This window comes from Neodiprion lecontei, chromosome 4, assembly GCF_021901455.1.
Source record: "Neodiprion lecontei isolate iyNeoLeco1 chromosome 4, iyNeoLeco1.1, whole genome shotgun sequence".
NCBI classification, from domain to species: domain Eukaryota; kingdom Metazoa; phylum Arthropoda; class Insecta; order Hymenoptera; family Diprionidae; genus Neodiprion; species Neodiprion lecontei.
Genome location: NC_060263.1, coordinates 35662532 through 35682388, shown reverse-complemented (window position 1 = coordinate 35682388; position 19857 = coordinate 35662532). Strand labels below are relative to the sequence as shown.

Below are 19857 nucleotides of genomic sequence, written 5' to 3'. Positions count from 1 at the left end.
TCACCATTGCCTAATGCGAGAATCGAGCATCTCTTATCCAGTTAATTTCTTGACGTGATAGGTGTCAATGACTGGCATTCGACTACGTGACGTGTAGTGTACAGATTCACGAGTATTGTCTGCCTCCTTGAGAGAGAAAGAGAGAGAGAGAGAGAGAGAAAAAAATAAATAAAAATAACGACGGAGACGAATTCACACGTTATACTATACATTACCTCTGGCTGCCAGATCAACCGCAGATTGCAGTTGCGTAATTTTTCGCTTCTGAAATTCGCGCTGGTTTCAATAAGAGGATGCTACGAACAAGAGCGATGATTCAATTCGATAATAATCAAGTCCTGGGATCTCTGCTTCCACGCTTTGATATAGTTGGATTTCACAAATTTACAAATTAGTTGGCAAACAGCAAATGATGTATACTCGCAGACGAAATCTGTTGGGTGAATAACCGCAGGGAACGAACTTCACTAGTGGATTTATAACCTGGTCCTATCGTTCTTGACAATCTATATTCTAAACAGAGACGACGACAAGGAAGTGCGAAGTGTTACACATGCCAGCCCTCGTTAGGTTGGGTTACGTAATTTGGCCGTTTTGACAAGGACTTTGCGGTTGACACTCGACTGGTACCGGACCAGCTGCCGGCCGGTTTAACGCACCGAATTGAACCTGGAACCTCTTAAGATGAGGAGGAATACGTCAAGTCTTGGTGTGAGTCCGAAGAGGAGTCTCGACGTTGTAACGAACAACGACTAAGACTAATTTCCGTCATTCAATCTGCTGAAAATTATTTCAAAGATGCCTTAGCACTTTGCACAGGAGTACGATTTGTTCATTGAACCGAGCCATTACTATGAAGTATTGATTTTGTTCGGATAAACAAATTTGTTCAGCTCAATCTGTGCATATCCCTGCACAATACGTATTATATGTACCTGTGCAACTGAGGCGTATGAATTATATCTAATTAACTAAATTCTCCGACCACGTTGAAAGCAGATTTGAAAGTAAGTCTTGTTTCGCACCGTAGTCGTGAATGGGCTGCTTACACTGCCAGACCGGTAGTATATGTGGATACGTACAAGCTAATAGAGTAAAGCAAGTCGATTATTGTGAAAAAAAAAAAAAAAAACAGCCTTAGGTGAACTGATCGTAAAACGAGTAGCAACGAAGGCATGGATATTAATTATCGTACCTTAAAATAAAAGGACTTGGTCGTTGAAAGACATGAAATTCGACTCGATTTCTCACAACAGCTTTTCCGAATAAATGAAGGATTTATAAAATAAGGACGCGCTTTGTCCGGCGTTTCTCGTTCATCTCAAGGGACAGCGTTTTTCGACTTGACCTGGTTTTCATCCAGTCCCTCGTTCGGCGATCGACACATTTTACAGTTCCACACACGTCTCCACGTACGAGATATCTGCGTACCTATATCTCTGGTCATCTGTTCACCGGGTAGACAGCTGTTGACGCACGGTGAAGTGGGGGAACGTAATTAGCTCGGTGGAGTTTTCCTCATCTCGCTTCCGGTCCGCTGCACCTCTCGACACGAGCGAGTCATTATTATTCAAGCCCTTTCGCCGGAAACGGAAACCCTCCATTACTGGTCGTCTCGAAGATTGCAGGACATTCTTACGGTTTCTGGCCACCGCGTCGTCTGTTATACGTTGCACGCGTCTGCGCTCCGACCTTATTTTTTTTGCCCGTGAACCGAGTCGCTTTCTTCCACGCAATGACAAACCTCGAGGTCAAGGGTCGCGAAAATTATACAGGTTCTACACACCAATTGAACAGCAAAAAATCGTTTCGCATATATCTTTGTGCAGTGATAAAGACATTATAAAATTAGAATTGGGCATCAGTTTTTCACTACACTTTGATATTACGAAACACCGTACACATTGACCACTTTGCAATTATACTGTACTGGTTATTTCGCTGCCTAGCGTTTCTGCACTGCATTTGCAGTTTATTCTCGTAACAGTCGAAAGATACGATGCAAAACTGCAGAGCCTTGAAGGATAGGCCGATCGAAATGGGCTTGAAGGATAGGCCGATCGAAATGGGACCGGAAACGTTTTCTTATTCCACCGACAATAGGCTTATTTTCAATTATATTTTTATACTTTATTACCACTTAAAAAGAGTCATCTCTTTGTTGCGAAATGGATATTGTTGGACAAACGATTAACAAGAACAGAAAAATTGGTCCAGGCTGCAATTTTTCCAGTCTCCAACCAGTTTGAGAAATTTTTCAGAATAAGAAATTAACTTTGCAACACGCCGAGTTTAATTTCTTCGCAAAAAACATGACGGGTTCACTGATCGAGCTGTTTTTCATTCACACTCTTTAATAACCCTCAGACGAGTTTTTTCCCGGTTCTGTTATAACAGAAATTTTGGGATAACGAATAATGAGAAAAAACAGAGGATACATTATTCGTACTCGCATACATAGTTTCTCGCTGTCAGTTGAACAAATAATGAACATAGATGGTTGTCGAACTGTCGTGTCTGCCGTCCGCTGTGTTGGTTAATATACGCATGCCTAGCTAGATTCGCCGGCTGTCAAATAGTCGCGTGTTCGGTGCCAATAAATATTCAATGATCACGCCACGAATGGAAGAATGAACACGAACATCATGATGCGGTAGGTGAGAGCCTCGCGTGTTTTCTTCCCTGCTGTCTGCCAACAATTACGATGTGCAATTACACACGTGTATAGTAGTCTATTAGTAGGCGTATACTATTATACACTGTATGTATCAGCCATGGGATTAATCCGAGCGGCAGATCGTCCCGAAGATCAACGATTTTTAGATGAAAATCTCTGCCCTGTGAATGACAATTATCGTCATGTGTACGATAATGCGTGTGTGGGTGCGTGTGTGGGTGCATTTTTTTTTTTACTTACTTTGTAGAGGCTGCAGCACGTGTTCGGAATTGTTTACCGTAAACCAGCTGATTTTCATTCCGTGAAAGACAAAGCACGAGGCAAAGATTTAACGATCGAACCGCGGCATTCATCGTCTTGTCGTATTTCGCAACGCGACAAAAGCCGCAGGATATTTGCACAATGTCTGTTCGGGCTGACAGCCAAACGTGGAAGAGCATATCGCAGGCGTGCTTGGTATGGATGGATATTATTACATCACTGCACGGTTAGAATTCGTAGGCGCGACGATCGAAGGGATGGAGTAAATAGAAAGTGCCGAGTTCTTTAACTTATTCGCAGCTGATGATGACGAGCTTACGTGTACTTGAAGCACTTCGCTTCTTCAATCGAAAACTTTTGCTCAGTTTCTTTTACTTCCCCACCCACTCAATCGGTTGTATCATGCTCTGTAGAAATGTCAAGTGGCCGGAAATAATCAACGTGATGTGTTTTTTTTACATCGTTACTAAACCTTAGGTTCATTCATCCGCACCAAAATTATTGGCGTTGCATCGCTTATGTCTTGGAAACCATTCAAACGATATGTGCAAAATCTATTTCACCCCACGAGTGTTTAGCCCTGATCCTATTAAATTCGGCATCAAAATCGCGAGCTTTCGAATGTTGGTATGCAAATAAAAAGTCAGAAGACAATTCGACTCGATCCTCACAAAAATTATCACGCTTGTTTCATTTTTCGATGCAAAATCTGAACGTTTTTATTTTACTCCTCGAATGAAAATCGTGGAAGAAAAAGTTTGGGCGATACGTTTGGGCTGAATTTGAGTTTAGCCGAATTTAACTCGGTCCTAGCAAAAGTATAAGTAATTTGGTAAGCAGACCTCGTCGATATTGGCTCGTGACGAGGTGAACTGTGCCCTAAAATTTATTCCAGTAAGTCAACTGCAGAACGACATCGTGCAGCGCAATTTCGTGCACGAATCCAGCGCATAGTTACCCTATACATATATATCAGAGATTTAGTATTCTTAGTGGATCTTGGGCACGTCGTTCGAGTTAATGGTAACCGTTCCCTTCCCCGTTTCCTAACAAGTCGTAACGATAATACGAGTATTGCACTCGCGTCGCACGGCGAGTGCCGGTTTGATTGGCCCAATGTAAGCTGCATATGCAAATCTACCGAGCGCATGTATAAGATCCCTCAACGACAGTAGACGTAAGCTAATCGTGCGAGGATGACGAGGGATGGGATTTCGAGACGGTTGGATGAAATTGCCGTAGGGTAGGAAGGAAAATTTTATTCCATTTATCGTCTTATATTACCCATCTTTTTACATTTGAAATTTTTCATTAGTATGCCAGCTGCATCTTTCATTCAAATTCAAATTTATTTTTTTCTTCCTCTTTTTTTCTGTATACACATGTTTTTGAAAATAAGTATTATACCTTGGTTACGTAGGTGCTCGAGAGGACTTTTATCACTCGCTCATTGCCAGTATCGTTTGACAAATAAAAACCTCAACATTTTAGATGGTAGATGCATTTTATTCATCCTGTTGTAGAGTCGGAAGTGAAACACTATGCTTTTTCTTATTCAGGAATTGTATGGGCAAGTGAAAAAAATATTTTTTTTATCTTCTGCACAACGGAAATTGAGATTGAAGATGAACCGCTCACTTCAATACCCGTGATTGTCTAGAGATGTAATTGAAGAGGCAAATTTTTCAACGTCAGTCACTCGAGATTCGATCCGTAATGCAAAATGTCATCTCGTCCAAGTTTATACACACGGGAAACTTATTCGACCTATGCCTCACGGTATTCGTGTATGTACAACCTATTATAGCATACACTCGATTTCCGCGCGTGGGTTAAAAAATATCTAAACTCACCGCACGTCTCGTTTTAGCCTATAAAAAATCCACAAGGCACTCCCTTGGAAAGGCAATTTCGCTGACACGGCGATGAGGCAGCAAGAAATAAACAGATGATTTTCAGACCGTTTACGGTTCGGCCCCAAAAATTCGTAATTTTCAGAATTTTTCACGGAGAAATTTACTTCGCGCCTAACGAAAAAAGGGGGAAAAAGTAATCCGAGAATAAAACGTAGGTGATATTTCTTTACGATGAAACGGATTTCAGAACGTGGTCTGTCGGCTGTCGTGGAATACAGCTAAATTTCGTTGAAACAAATTCCTGCGGTCAAAATTAATTTTCCCATCAATTTACGCCGGTGTGTATGGCTATATTATACGCGCAGACTTAATGTTTAACCCTGTATGGCCGAGCTTCGAGCCAAGGTTGCACTTTGCTCGAAATCCGTTTTGTCCTCTGTATACCGACTAATCGTTACAATATGAACAATGAACATACGATACTTTAGTCACGGTCACGGCTCGCTGACGAGCAAACGTTTCCAATGCTATAATATCGATGAATTTCTACAGCTAACCAGATTCGAGTCGTCTCATTTTTCAATAGCGCAACTGTACGTAGCTCGATATTTTATTAAATTTACAGCAAATACGTGAGTTAAATTTTGTCCCATCTATTTATACAGACTCGGGTGACATCTCACGGAATTTTCACAATTTCATACGACCGTACGACATAGCCTTGAGAATTTCTTACCTGTACCCGGAAATCACTTGCTTTGTCGCGGGAATTTTGGTAATCCTTGGACGTACGGTACAGGTTCAAATGTTATCTCCGCCAAAGATCTTCCGCGATGAATGTAATGAGTTAACGGATGAGAACGGGAGAAGAATTAAACTTGAAATTCTAGGGAAGCGTATATATGGTGTATTCCATGCCAAAATGATGTTTTTATTTATTTATATATCAGTCTTCGTTCCAAAAATCGCTGTAAAAAGAATTCTCACGATACCTCAAAAACTACAGCGACTTCGTTTTCCAGGGTTTTTCTATTTCTTACCGAAGGTTTTAAATTTTTCATCTTGATAATATTGACATCATTAATTAATTAATCCTCAATTTTAAGGACAATAGCCGCGGGATAAAAATAAATTCCAACTAAAATGATCTCGAAATTATTGACATAAAAAATTTCAATAAAAATTTTCTCAATACCTGAATTAATATTGATGTCAACATCGTTTAAGAATTTGTAAAATAAAAAAGGGAAGAAATTTTTTTTTGCTAATTTTTATCACGAGGAGCATCGTTTGTACCAAAAGCTAAATTTTCAGTACTAAATTGTTCGAGGCTGGTTGATTTGTCGTGGAAGGCCCCATGTATTATAGGTTACATACATAGATTGTAACTTTCGTTCGCGAATATCAGAGCGTTGAGCTGTACATATATTGAGAAATGCGTTTCGGCCATTAACCGTCGAAGCAGCGGCGAGGGTCTTTGCGTTAAGGAATGCGCAGCGAAGCAAACGAAATTATCTAAGCTGTGTAAAGAAATGTAGAAATATGAAAACGAAATATACACTTGCATTTAATTTATATGTAGGTATTCATAAAATAATACGCAATTGTGTTCCGTGTGTATTCAAATTTAAACAGATGACTTTCATCCTTTTAATCCAGGAGCATGGTTAATTCTGGCGGTAATTTTAATTCGCATTTTTGTCAACTTTTGTACATTATCTATAATACATGTGAACCAATCTCTTCCACAGATGTGAACAATCAAATATTGTAAAATATGTGCTAAGCGATCGCGTTCAAAGGTTAATATAATTTTTGCTCCATTCTTAATCGGCTTTATCTTATTTTCTCCTAGTAGTAATGTATATACGTATGTCTATTCCTTCGCTTCTGATTTCGTTATTTACTTGATTTTATTTTACACTAGCCGACCCGTCCCGGTTTCGCACGCATGACTTTTTCTTAGATCTACTAACGACCGATATTTTTTTAATACATTGTTTTCACGTATATCCAACCATTCGGTTAGCGCATGCCGCTAAAGCAATCGAGCAGTGCTTTATCTTCCGGCTTGATATACAAATATTGAGTATTCGAACTAAAAACTTATTTTTATCAAAATAAATTATGGCCCATGTTATTCAGGGACAGTTTAGCTTTTTATTAGTGAAAGAATTTTTAAAACCGGTTTAGTAGCTTCAGAGGATACCCCTACATACAAATAAACAACAAACAAATTTTACCTCTTTATAATATTAGCATATATTATATTTTATTTCATCGTTGTGTTACTTTTGTTCGATTATGTTTCTTTTTATTACGGTGACTCTTCGTGTTGCCTTCCGGGACTTGTCCCAATGTAAATAAATTCTGATTCTAATTCTAATTCTAATTCTAAGGATTCAACATTTTACCGGTAATCCGGAGTATTAGAAATTTCAATTTGTGTTATAAATTAATTAATATGCACTTAACGCTGCGGTTTAATGTTCAGTTCTGCAGATTGATGAAACCGGTCGGTCCGGGAAAAATGCCTGTAATGTCCCGCCCCGCCCACGCTTTCAATATTCAAAATGTTTTTTAACTTTCCAATCTCAGCTATTTCTCTCTTTTTAATATTGACTTAGTGACGATCGGGAAACCACACGCGGTACCGAGCATCTGATTGCCATGCAGGGTGACGGATGTCTGCACGAACAAAGAAATTCGAACATCGAAAGAAAGGAATATCGAGGAAGAAAAGTCACGTACCGCAGGAGCGTAGGGAAGTAATAATTTTTCTGCACCGTCCGCGTGAGATGGCATTTTGTCTAATTTTAGAATCATTTATTCCCGACAAAGAACGACACTCGGCGTATTTGACAAACAGATTTCTCGTTGAAAGCAAAGCTGTGATTCGATCAGGAAACAATTTTGAGGCGCATAGTTTTAATCTTGCATTTACATATTCTTATGAAATCAAGTTAACAACTTCTACTGCAACTGGTTACAATTTTAGCTACAAGTTTATCAACAGGGGATAAAAACGGTTTGAATACAGAGATAAAAAAAAAACAAAAATAAAAAACTGAAAGTAATGAATTATCAGTGTCAGAATCTGTCTTCAATTCAATTAGCATCGTGATTACTGATAATTTGTAAAAATAACTTTCAGACACTTTGAATCATCACTAACATCGCTGCCGCGCTGATCGTATTCACTATAATCTAAGAAAATACAATGTCAGTGAATTAGCTGAATTTTTGCAAACGGTCACAACGATCGTACCGTTTGAATCCATTGTAAGTCAGATTTCGCGTTACATTCGTCTCGTTCGCCTTTTTTTCCAATCTTAAATCCATGCCTAGTTTTACCCTCGTTACCGCATCGCCCACTTTCGTACGAGAGGTCGATTCGATACGACCGGCACGTATGAATATTATCAAACCATGCTTGTACAGCTGCAGAAATCGACGCAACTGTCGACAGACAATAAAGATAGATTTAGCACTAGCCTCGTGCCGATCGTTGAAACGGCAATTTAAATAGTAAGTCCGGCAACTCTGCCAAATTCGTATTATATAATAAAAATTATATATAAATATATGTATATTTTTATTAATATCATATAATACATGTATATTAAATTTGACATGTAAATTATACATCTGCGGCGCCTGGAAAATTAATTGACAACGCGTAACTGAGCATATTTCTTAAAGAAAATATCGATCGAACATGTTCCTGTAGAAGGATTTACACGATTCTGGTGAAATGTGAGATATTGATGAATAAACTGGCGCATTCAAATCAATTTTTCACCGCAGTTTTCTATTGCACTATTTTAGAATAATGGCAGTAACTATACGAAAAAAGAGTGACGGGAAACCTAAAATCCGGACATGCTTGTTTGCAGTAATGTAGTGGAGGCTCCGTTTAAAAACATAAAATCCCGTTTTGACATACAGGAAATTGGTTTAATATTTTTTTTTAACGCACCTTCGAACATCCGCAAGTATCTTGGATGTAATAAATTGCCTCGAGCCGTTGGTGTGGTAAAAAGAATTGGAAAGTGAAAAGTTGTAGATAGCGAAGTAGAAAAACCTGGACGAAAGGAAAAAAGAACGAAACCGGGAACGTGCAGTGGCATAGACAGATAGACAGATAGATAGATAGAGGTTTCTTGCATCCACAGCGATGTTGGACGAGTACATAACGATAGAAAATTAATACAGGATACAGGAAAAACGGAAGCAGATTAAGCAGGTACGTGCAGATAGAAAAAAATAACTCAAGACAGGTAAATTAAAAAAAATTAAAGAGAAGAAATCAAAGCAGATTACAGCGGAGTGTAAAAGGGATGAGATAAAATAGAATTAAAGTTAGAGATAGCAGGTAGAGTGAAATGAAGAAAAATACGAAATGTGAGAAACGAAAAATAAAAGAGACAAACGGTTACCGGGAGTAATGTCAGAGGATCCGTTGATACGTCGCGTGTAATTTGAGAGGATGAGCTCTGCCGGGGCAGCAAGGGGCGCCCGTTAATTGCCTTGACGAAGACGTACGCCGTGGGCCGTCGGTCGGCCATCGCGACGGCGCCCGTCGTCATGCATCCGTCAGCATCCGCTTATAAACCGCGTCTGCAGCGTACAATCCCGAGGTCTGGTTATAAAACGTAAAGACGACGAGCCCACCGGTAATCATCGCGCCAAGTGAATAACTGCCTTTGTCTAGGACGCCCGCGCGTCAATTCCGGATTCCTCCGATTCGGCTGCAAGCTCTGGAACATCCGCAGCATCAACGCTCCGGCAGATTTATGCCCTCTTTCTCCGCCGATCCTCGCAGACCGAGCAATCCTCCGTCTGCGTTGGCGTGACCTCATGTTCCGTCGCCGAGTTGCTGGGTCGTTTTGACGCACCTAGAAAAACGTCTCGCCGTTTTACAGGCAACTAACAATAAGTATTTAGCGTCCGAAGCTGAGCTAAAAACTTATAGCTACTCGGGCCGAACAGATTTTATCACATATTTGAAGAGAAGATGGAAAAAATGATTCGCTGGTACAGAAAATTTCAGTTTTTTGGCTGTCGAAGCAAGAATTTTCGTTACAGCAGAAGAGGTTAAATTTTCTAAGCATACCAAAGATTGGATGGAACAAACCCGTTAGCTAAACTTGCAAAATTTTCCTGTCGCGAACAAACAAACGCTAAAATTTCCTGGTCCAGCGCAATAGTTTTTTTTTTCTCCCTGAATCTTTTTATCTGGAACCGATACTCAAGTTGCATAAATTACCGAGGGTAGAAAAACGTCAAGTACGAAACGTTGACGTGCAATTCTACATTTAGTCATTAATTTTTCTGGCTGCGATGCAGGTATGCGTGTCTGCAACACGGTCACGTATTCTACATACCTGTATAGGTATGCAGATATATTACACATTAGAAAAGCGAAAGTCCAAAGCTGTCAGGACTCCGCAGCAGGGCGGAATGATCGGCGACGCGAGATTCCTTGGCTGCATCCTCGACCTTTTCTGGGGGACAAACCCATCGTTTCGCAACGCTTTAAAGCTGTTCAATTGAAAACAGACGGTCGTTTAACCGTCGTCGAGGACCAGATTATACTTCTACAATAAATTATCCTTCCTCGATATGTTTATACCCGTTTCAGGGAGTTTAGGGTTACCTTCAGACGAGCTACATTATATCCTTCCTCCCGGAAACTCGATAGTTATCAAGGTATCCGGTAACGATATAGGCGTAAACGAGTTGAAGAACCGTCGAGGAATTCCAGCCGAATTTTATCATTACGTAAGATATTATAGAGCTTATTCGTGCACGCACAAACTGTCATTCGGAAAAAATTCTATTTCGGATCGTTTCTGCGGTTTTCTTTCAAAGCACGTTACACATTATCAGTATAGCTGTTGCAAGGTATTGATTTCTGTATTCTCGAACGATTTCAAATCGATGACACAAATTGTAAGCAATTCGAACAGGTAGTCGATTATATAATCATACCTGAAATATTGGCCATAGTTGATCACCGTTGTAATTTTTTTTTATTTTAATTTTTTTTTTTTTTGTTGCATTGAGACGATCGCAATTCTGCAGCTTACAAGTTTTCGTCACACACATATCAATTTCATAATTATCTTCTAATCCGCAGTAAATATATTTCATACAGGTTTCCCCGGAATCATCGTTATGTTTTTTTTTTTTTTTTTTATTCTCCGTTATTGTTCTTACAGAGTTTCGCATATCGAAAGGCAGGAATTTTTTGTTGGACGCATTTATTACAAGCGATTGGATGACGCAATGTCCTCCCAGCGTTGCGAAGGCTCCGTGTATGAGGATTTTCGCACGCCACTCTCAGGTTCTCGGCGTAATTACCTCGGGTTACCCGAGCGAGGAAGCGGATCGTCGAGGATGGCACTCGTCGGGTTCAGGAGAAAGGTGCAACGTGTATTTCTCCTCCTTTTTGCCATCCTCCCCCCGCCCTCTTGCCCTTTAAACTCTTATAAACGTCCCGACAGACTTCCTCGTCTTGTTATTCAACATTGGATTCAGCTCTTCCGTGAATCCGTTGGCCTGTAGATGGATATACATTTACGCGGAGCTGTGACGAACGATGGAAGAATTGTCATTGGAGTAAATTCCGGCGATAACATGTTTTTATAAATCATCTGACAGCAATTGCCGCGAAGCGTTATGAGCAAATATTGCTTATACTTTTCCCGATGTTACGGAACCCGGTACTTGCTTCGGTATTATTTGAAAAATGAAACATAAATCAATCAAATGAAGTCTAAGCTGCAGCTGTCGAAACTATCTCCGTGTAAATCTGGATCATTAATTCACTCCAATGAACAAGTTATTGCGATGTACTTTCTTGAATCGGTGCGATCGCAACGCCGAGTGCCTGCAATAGGTATGCGTACTTATACATATTCAGCGTCAGTGATGGATCTGATTTCGAAATTGCAAAAAAAACAACCGTCTCTCGAATTTTGGTTTCAAAATTTTGCGCGGAAAGGACTAAAATACTGTTTTTTTCTTGTACAAATTATGATCGGAATCATTTTTTTTTTAAAGCGTCGACAGAATGTTTAGTGGGTTCTGTATTTAAATCCAAAACCTTACTCATTGTGTAACGAAAGTTTTGTCTCTAAAAACTAAAAGAATTTCTGAGCGTTCGACGCGCACGTTCAAAATAAAACCTATCGCGTGTATGTAATTTGTCAGTAATTATCAGACAAAACGGAAGTAGACTCGGGGCTAAATGTACTTACATCGTCGAGTCTGACTTCAAAAAGTGAAAATTTCCCATTGATTTTCCTTATTTTTCGCAAAAAGTATGACAGAGAAGAGGATTCTTGATGGTTCTTGCTGTGATTTCACAACACCGTGAATGTGTGTTATACATGTAGGTACATTGGTATACCTATAGCCTAGAGAATACGTGCAGGTGATACGGGAGTTGCGTACGGAAAGCGAAATCCAAATCGAAATTGATTCGCTTTCCTGAAACCGAAAGAAGCGATTGCTCAACTTACCTCGGCCGTCTCTCTTCGTACCTCGGATCGCAGGTTGTGCGAGACTTTGCTCTTTCTCTTTCCTACAGCCACACCTCGCCACTTTCTTCCCAACTTACCATGGTTATGGATAAATGTGTGTAAGGACTGGATACATTTCGACGGCATACCTACATAAACACATTTACGTGACTGCGATCGTCTCGAAAGCTCGGAGGCGGCTTAAGAGACGAAACGAATTATAACAATATTGATAACATTAGCTATACATGAATAATTTTATTAATTCCAAGCTGATCAAGCTCCGTTTCATTGTATATAATACGTAAGCGGAGCGAGATTCTGTGTGCGCACAAGTATTGTACAACTTGTGTATATTATTTCAAGGCTATTAGTAACGAAATTGATAATTCACGCGTGCAAATTGAGACCCACCTAAATCAATAAGCGGAATATTTTTTCATATGTATTACAAGCGGTGGGAAATCGTTGTATACAAATCACCCATGGTTGTTTGAGGAAAGGTAGAAAACAACAGCAACAACTACATATTTACGTACCGCGGGAGAAAATATCTCTATACATGTGTATACAATGTATATAATGTATGTTTATTTATCGTAATCCGTTGAGTTCGCGGAGATGAGCAGCAAGTGCATTGCAGTTGCGCAATCATTCGCTTGCCGCGATGTCTGATGAAGGCGGCCGCGTTTACGAGAATCCGAGTTAAACCTAAACGCTGTGCAGGTATAAAGCTGCAATGCGTATATAGCGAAAAGTTTCGCGAAATGAGGCAGCTGCAGCTCATCTCCATGGGTGCAACGGCTAGACCAGCGTCTCGATCTGTGGGAAGGTATTTCAAGCCGAGTAGCGGGTATAATGGCGTGTAGCAAACGGTTCGTCTGAATCGATGCGGATCTTGGACGCGTAAATGGATCGCTAAGCTCGGTTCTGCAGGCGTTCAGGGTTACATTTCGCTCTTGGATAATTCATATATTTAATTTCTATTGATTCGGGGTTTGTAAGGACAATTGACAGGTCTGTAAGGTGAAATCGTTGCCGGCTTATCTATCCCAGTAAATAATTATAAACGTCTGCGCGCAAGGAGGGAGGATTATACGTAATCACGCGCGAGGAGCATGTCGCTTTGATGGCGTAACGAGTGAATCCTGAACGAGTAACGATATAATTTAACTACGTAGTAACAGTCTGATTGAACAGGTGCTCCTTGGGACGCGTTACCGAATTAAAATATTTCACAGCGCGCGCACGGTGTGAACAACGACTGACGTGAATCAAAGTACTTGACCATGCGACGACGTACTTGTAAGAAAATTCGACAATTTCGAAAAGATGACTCTGGGCTGATAATCGCACTTTTATTCACCGCGGTGAAAAAGATACGAAAATATGGATTTTAACTGTGTCGCGGTAAATTTTTCGAATGAGAGTGGAAAAAAATAATATTACATATCATGTCAAATGTTACTTGATCCAGTTCAAAAGGTATCCTGAACTTGGGATTGTTGAATTACCGAAGGGTTAAAATTCAGAATGATTTTATGTGATACTATCGCATGATCTCAAGACGATTTACCCCAGAAACTTTCACAAATTCTGTCCGATCGCGGTTTGACCATTCAGAAATTTGAAACGTATCGGGTTTTCGACATGCGAACTGATGAGGTCCGGTGTAGTACTTGATCTGAAGTTTCATCAATCGAAATGGTGGTTCTTATTTGACTTTATGCTGTAACGTTTTATGGGCATTGAGAAGAAGAACCGGGCGATTTAGAAAAACATTGAACGAAAAAAAAATTTCTCACCGTTTGCATCTCAGCAAGGAAGTCCGATGCTTTGGCTTATTCCATTTTTCTGCATTTAGCGAATCGTCGAAACCACCTTTTCTATTTACTCAAACATCAGAGTGTGGAATATGATGAGGAAAAAAATTATAAAAATGCGGTATTACACCTCGTAGCATTTAACACGAGTAGACATTTCGGCTGATTCGCTGTGGCTCGATCATTCACCTTACGGGTTGAAGGTTGCGAGTTAATCGTGAACTTTACCGACGTAAAAATGATTTCTGGCATACGAAGATGCGCAGCCCTTTCAGCCTGAGAAATTTCTGTAAGAAAGTGAGCCAACACCTAGATTTTCACAACTGGAATTTCAGACTGATTGAGGAGCATGTTTGGATAAACATTTCAGTTACCTAAGTAAAATTTTAAACTTCAATACGATATTATAGCTACTGCGCTGCTCCAAGGTCAGTGTAGAGGGTAAATTTACAGTTGGGTGGTTCAATTTGGCACGTGGCAGTTTGTTATAGCCAATTATAATTAGACTCGTGGTTCTGACGTCAGCTATCCAAGTTGCCTAAGCCACCTGAATAATCTGGATTCTTTCAACGAATGAACGAAAAGTCAACATTTGGTTATAAAAGTTATTTAACGCTGTGATCGTCTTTCCAAAATCATATCAATTCCTTAATATGAATGACTGTTATTGTTAGAACATTTCGTCGCAAAATGTTTCAATACGATATTTAAATCTATACAAGACGACTTTATAGCATGTCCCGAACATTAATTACAAAGTTTACGGTTCGGTGATTAGGTACATCGGCCAATAAGAACTCTGACAATGAAGTGTCCGAATGGATATTACATTGGAAATCAACCGAGAAGTAGAAGCATGAATATTAATTTCATCGGATTATTACCTCTCTTAAACTATAAATTACCGCCAGCGATGTTGCGTCATTGACCGATCCAGCCGTCTTCTCCAATGCAACTACCGAAAGCTGTATCACCTCAGCTACGATTGGTGCTGAGGATATCGACTTCAACTCATTGAAAAATTAAAATGATGTCGATGTTTCTTGGGTCTTGTTGTGCTTATATTTATAGAATCTACTGTACTGTGTATACTTCCAAGTTTTACTTCACAGAATAATTAAAATAATACCTCTTTCTCTTTGACGTATTTTCTTCCTTCAACGCGGTGATTGCTCTATAATTATTTTGCCCAATATCCTACCAATTCTTGGCGCACTTGGTCAACCACAAGGTTTGCAAATAAAAAAAGGTATGCATTTATTGATTGAGTAATAAATTTGAACAAATTTACGATAAAACGAAAAACTTTGACGGAATTCTCTGTTGGAACTGTTTTTACATCTTGTTGCGATGAGAGATCTTAAGCGCAGGGCCCAACTGCTTGTTGGTAAGTCTATTCCTTTGTTCGTATCATTTCTAAACTAAATTATAGCAACAATAGCTTTTGCAAGTTGCGTGCTCAACATAAGCATACATATAAAAATACAATGAGTTTTTATTATAATGGAAAAATATTGTTGTCAACTTATCGTGTCGATAGTCTGCCTGATTCATAGTCGCTATAAAGGTAAATTTATTCCATGTTATTGGCAGTGTCACCTAAGAACTACGTTCGCTGATTCCAGCCCAACATCCCCTGAAGAGATGAATCGACGAAATTGTTGTGTCTTCGAGACCTCAAGTTCCTTCAACTCTGTCCGGACACTTTTACAGCCACCTTGTAACTTGCGTCACTCTTCTTATCTCTACTGTGCTAGTTGCAAACGGCACCAGCTAAACTGAATCTAGCCAGTCTCTTACATGGTTCCTCCAGTATACTCACTCTCAAGTCATCTTTCATTCGGCCAACATGTGAATTCGCCTTCAGTAAAAATCTTCATTGTAGACATAGGAACATTCTTTACTATTATTAAATGCATTTTAATCTAAACGGCCATGTGCTAAACTGTTGTTTACATGCATATATTTTTTATAAGTATGTTATATTATTGTAAACGGTAAGTGGCGTTGCGAAACCACCGATGAAAAGAGTTTCACGCGTGAACTGATTGAAAGTATATGTCAAATAGAAAAATGGCAAAGATGGAAACTAGAAGAAGGAAGTATATTCGGGATGCGTAATATGTAACATGCTCTTTAAAGTCTGGGAAAGGACTGTTTGCACAATTTTGTTGGTTGACTCGATGACGGCAGTGATTCAGACGGTTGATAAAACGGCTGATTTAAAGAGTACGATTTACAAATCGATGATGCATAGAGAGCTATAGTGTGAACACACCTTTGATGCAACGTGTACTTTAATAATTTTTATACCACCTACGTCGTTCTTTTAATTCACCATCAGAAACAATATGAGACTCATACTTTCTCCAAATCTTTCATTATTTGCAACATCTGCAACAGCCATCTCGGCGTTCGAGTGAAATACTTTGGTACGATTCATAGCTTACTCCGCATGGAGTCTGCGGCAGATTTTCACCTAGGGCTACTTCTACAGCCAAAGTTAGTTCAACCACCGTTAAAGTTGACGTCACGACTGTATCATCCCAGGCAATTGTCATCGGTGATGCACATTAAACAACCTGAGTGTGTATTCTCTGTCGGAATAATTCTAAAGCTAACAAATAGTTGATTAGATATTAATGTATCGATGGAGTACACATTGAGAACTATAATATACACATACACCTCTCAAATTGAACATGCATTGTGCATGACGTCTTTTAAATTATACAAATGCCATATCACTAGTTAATTCGAATTATGAACCACTAAATTAGTCTTGTTGTGTATAATATTACTATCGAAATAAATATCGTATGTACTTTGAAAAAGATTGTAATGAAAGCCTCGATGTATCTGAGGTTCCACTTTATGCTAAGATATTCGTTCCGTGTTATATAACGTACCTTTACTTTTTCTCAATCATAATATCATCGATTGTTATGCCACTTGTCTTCTGCTAGTTTGAAGTCGTTTAGTACATGTTTTGATTATAATTTTGAAATAAATTAATTCACACACAACGCCATTATTTTGACGGTGCCCTGCAGTTAGGATTGGTTTTTTGGTCACCTCGAAGAACGATCAAGATCGGAAATTGATATTTCCGATTCAATCCTAATTTTTTTCTCCCAAAGTACTGGTAAAAAGAAGGCCCTGATGTTTTTTTCAAATTTTTTCAATCATTCGTGACCGATATATCAAAATTTGAAAAAATGTAGAAAATTCCAGGAACGTACAACAACATTTGCAGCGCATTATTCGGGTTACAAAATCCAGTTTTGAGAAACATCAACACGTCTGACTTTATGAAGCCAACGTATCTATTGGACAGGATTCCGGTAGTCGGGTAATGAATAGAGTTCTTGTTATGTCGTACGGTGCATGCTGCAAATAACTGGCGATGCAATGGGCATCGCAAGAAATGCGAACAATATATTTGTAAAAATTTCGGTACTTTCCAATCAGCATATTGTCGCCTAGTGTTCATGGAACTATGTCTAGTTAGCTAGTTGGATAACGAAGTTATCATCACATGATGATGAGTATAATAATTAATCAGAAATAGTTGGGAATGGTGGGGCAGCGCCAGCCTGTGGGGCAAGACCGCAATACCCAAAATAAGAAATGGTTAACTGCCCGCCGATTTGCCAGTTAGCCAATTGTTTCTGCGTGGCCGGTGTTGCACCACAAACCGGCGCTGCCTCACCTTCCCCAAAGTTTTGTTTGAGAAGCAACCAAGATGCCACTGACAGCACGTAAAATCGGGGTGGGTTAATTTACGCCTAATGTCGCAGTGCGTAAAATTGAGTAATTTGAAAGCACGCACGCGCCGAAGGAAGTCCTCGTCTGTAAAATAAAGTATTTCAGTAAAGTATATAAGGGTAAAGTCAATGTTGTTTTACCGCACTGTTCGGAAATGGGGCACTTTACGCACACTCCACGTGCAGGTATCGGAAAATCTAATTTTCCAAACAAGTGTTGGAAAAAAATTCCCATCTAATTCTAAACCCAGAAAAGAAATTTATTCGCTAGAAATAGGGATTCACTTGGTCGACCATAATATTTTGATATGAGATTGAAATATGCAATGAATAACTGGGCTAGGAAAATTTATGATGAAGCAGAGCATTTCTGAACGAAATAATGCTCATCGTTGATATTGGATTTCGTTAGGCCACGTTTCTTTCTGCTAGTTGATTTCTAACATTCTAATATTGAATACCAAGAGAAAAGTGCGGCATTTTCGTATCTCTGGTTCAAACGAGTATAGGTAACTCAAAGTAAATTAAATAAGTTTTGCGTGAAGTAAAAATAATAGACCAATGAATTTTGTATAATAATCAACTCATTGTATGTAGCATCGTCGTGATACAAGGTCGCTATGAGGGTGAATGTACACTTGCGTGGCTTGATTCCGCACGTGTCGAACATGTGTGGCCAATAACCATCACAGTCTGCCTTGCACGTATCAGCAAATAGTGTTAAGCATACCAGCTGAGTACTTGTTAGTATAGATAAATCAACGAATTTTTAACATGTCGGTGATTAAATATATTGAATCGTAGAATTGAAACCCGAAAAACATGTTTGTACTATATATAAATAACTAAAATACCGCAAGCAGCGTGACGTCGCAGGATTAATTGAGTAGAAACGGGTTTACTTACCAATGTCAATTTTCACCACAGTTTCAACAGGAATATTTTACTGTCAAATGATGTTGATTTCGAGAGGGTACTGCCAATTATTTCTGACATGAAGATCATTTCCGTAACTCGATTACAGCGCTTTATCGCGCTCTTAAAACAGGGTTCACTTCTATACCACTTGCGGTTTTTTCCTGCATAATATGAGAACCGATGTAAAGTTTATCCGAAATCCTTATCTGCACGATTTCTGAAATTCATCTGCAAGTATTTTTCAAATCGGACCGAAAAAGAGTAGGCTTGATCGCTGTAGCAATGTACAATAAATTATTATAGATAATAACGCTAGTAACGCTACTGTAACAATACTGAACTCTATTCAATATAAAAATAGCGAAGAGGAAATTGGAAATACACTATTCTCAGTAGAATAAGCGACAAGCAAGTAGGTATCCCTAGTGGTTTCGTCGCATCTGTCGTAAATTATGAGGCGATTACTATCAGTAATATTTAATTACCTATCACAAAAATCTTGAATTGACGACTGTTTCCACAGAAGTAGCAACCGCTAGAGATATGATGTGATGCATGATGTAGATAAATCGAAGGAATTTTTATACCTTGACGTCAGAATGCATTTGGCGTTGAAAATATAAATAAAGAAAACATGAATTTATTCTGCATGAATCGCTGACACTTTCAAAAGTGATACCGCAACGTACATTCAATGGAGCGTCACTAATTTCCGCACGCTTTTTAATGAGTCTGAATTATGATAATATGTAGGAATAATGTATTGGAACATATTTATTGACTTGCCAGTTATAGATTTTTCTTATTTCGTAATATCGATAATTCTTGTAATGTGGTTTTGAAATTAAACGTACCATATTAATTTTGTTACGTACAATGTTTTGCTATTTTTGGTACACTTTTGGAAACGGTAATCATATCTACACTCAGATAAAAACTATAAGCGTTTAGATAAAGTGTCACTTTTTGCATTCGCCAAAATAAAGTGATGAAATAACTTACCAGTAATATGGTGATAGTCCAAAG

At 39.1% G+C, this 19857-nt stretch overlaps 1 protein-coding gene across 2 annotated transcripts in view; it reads left to right on the top strand.

The window, feature by feature from the left end:
• The window catches only part of LOC107222781 (flocculation protein FLO11), a 100715-nt gene that overhangs the window by 13389 nt on the left and 67469 nt on the right, over positions 1–19857 (top strand). The window lies entirely within an intron of this gene.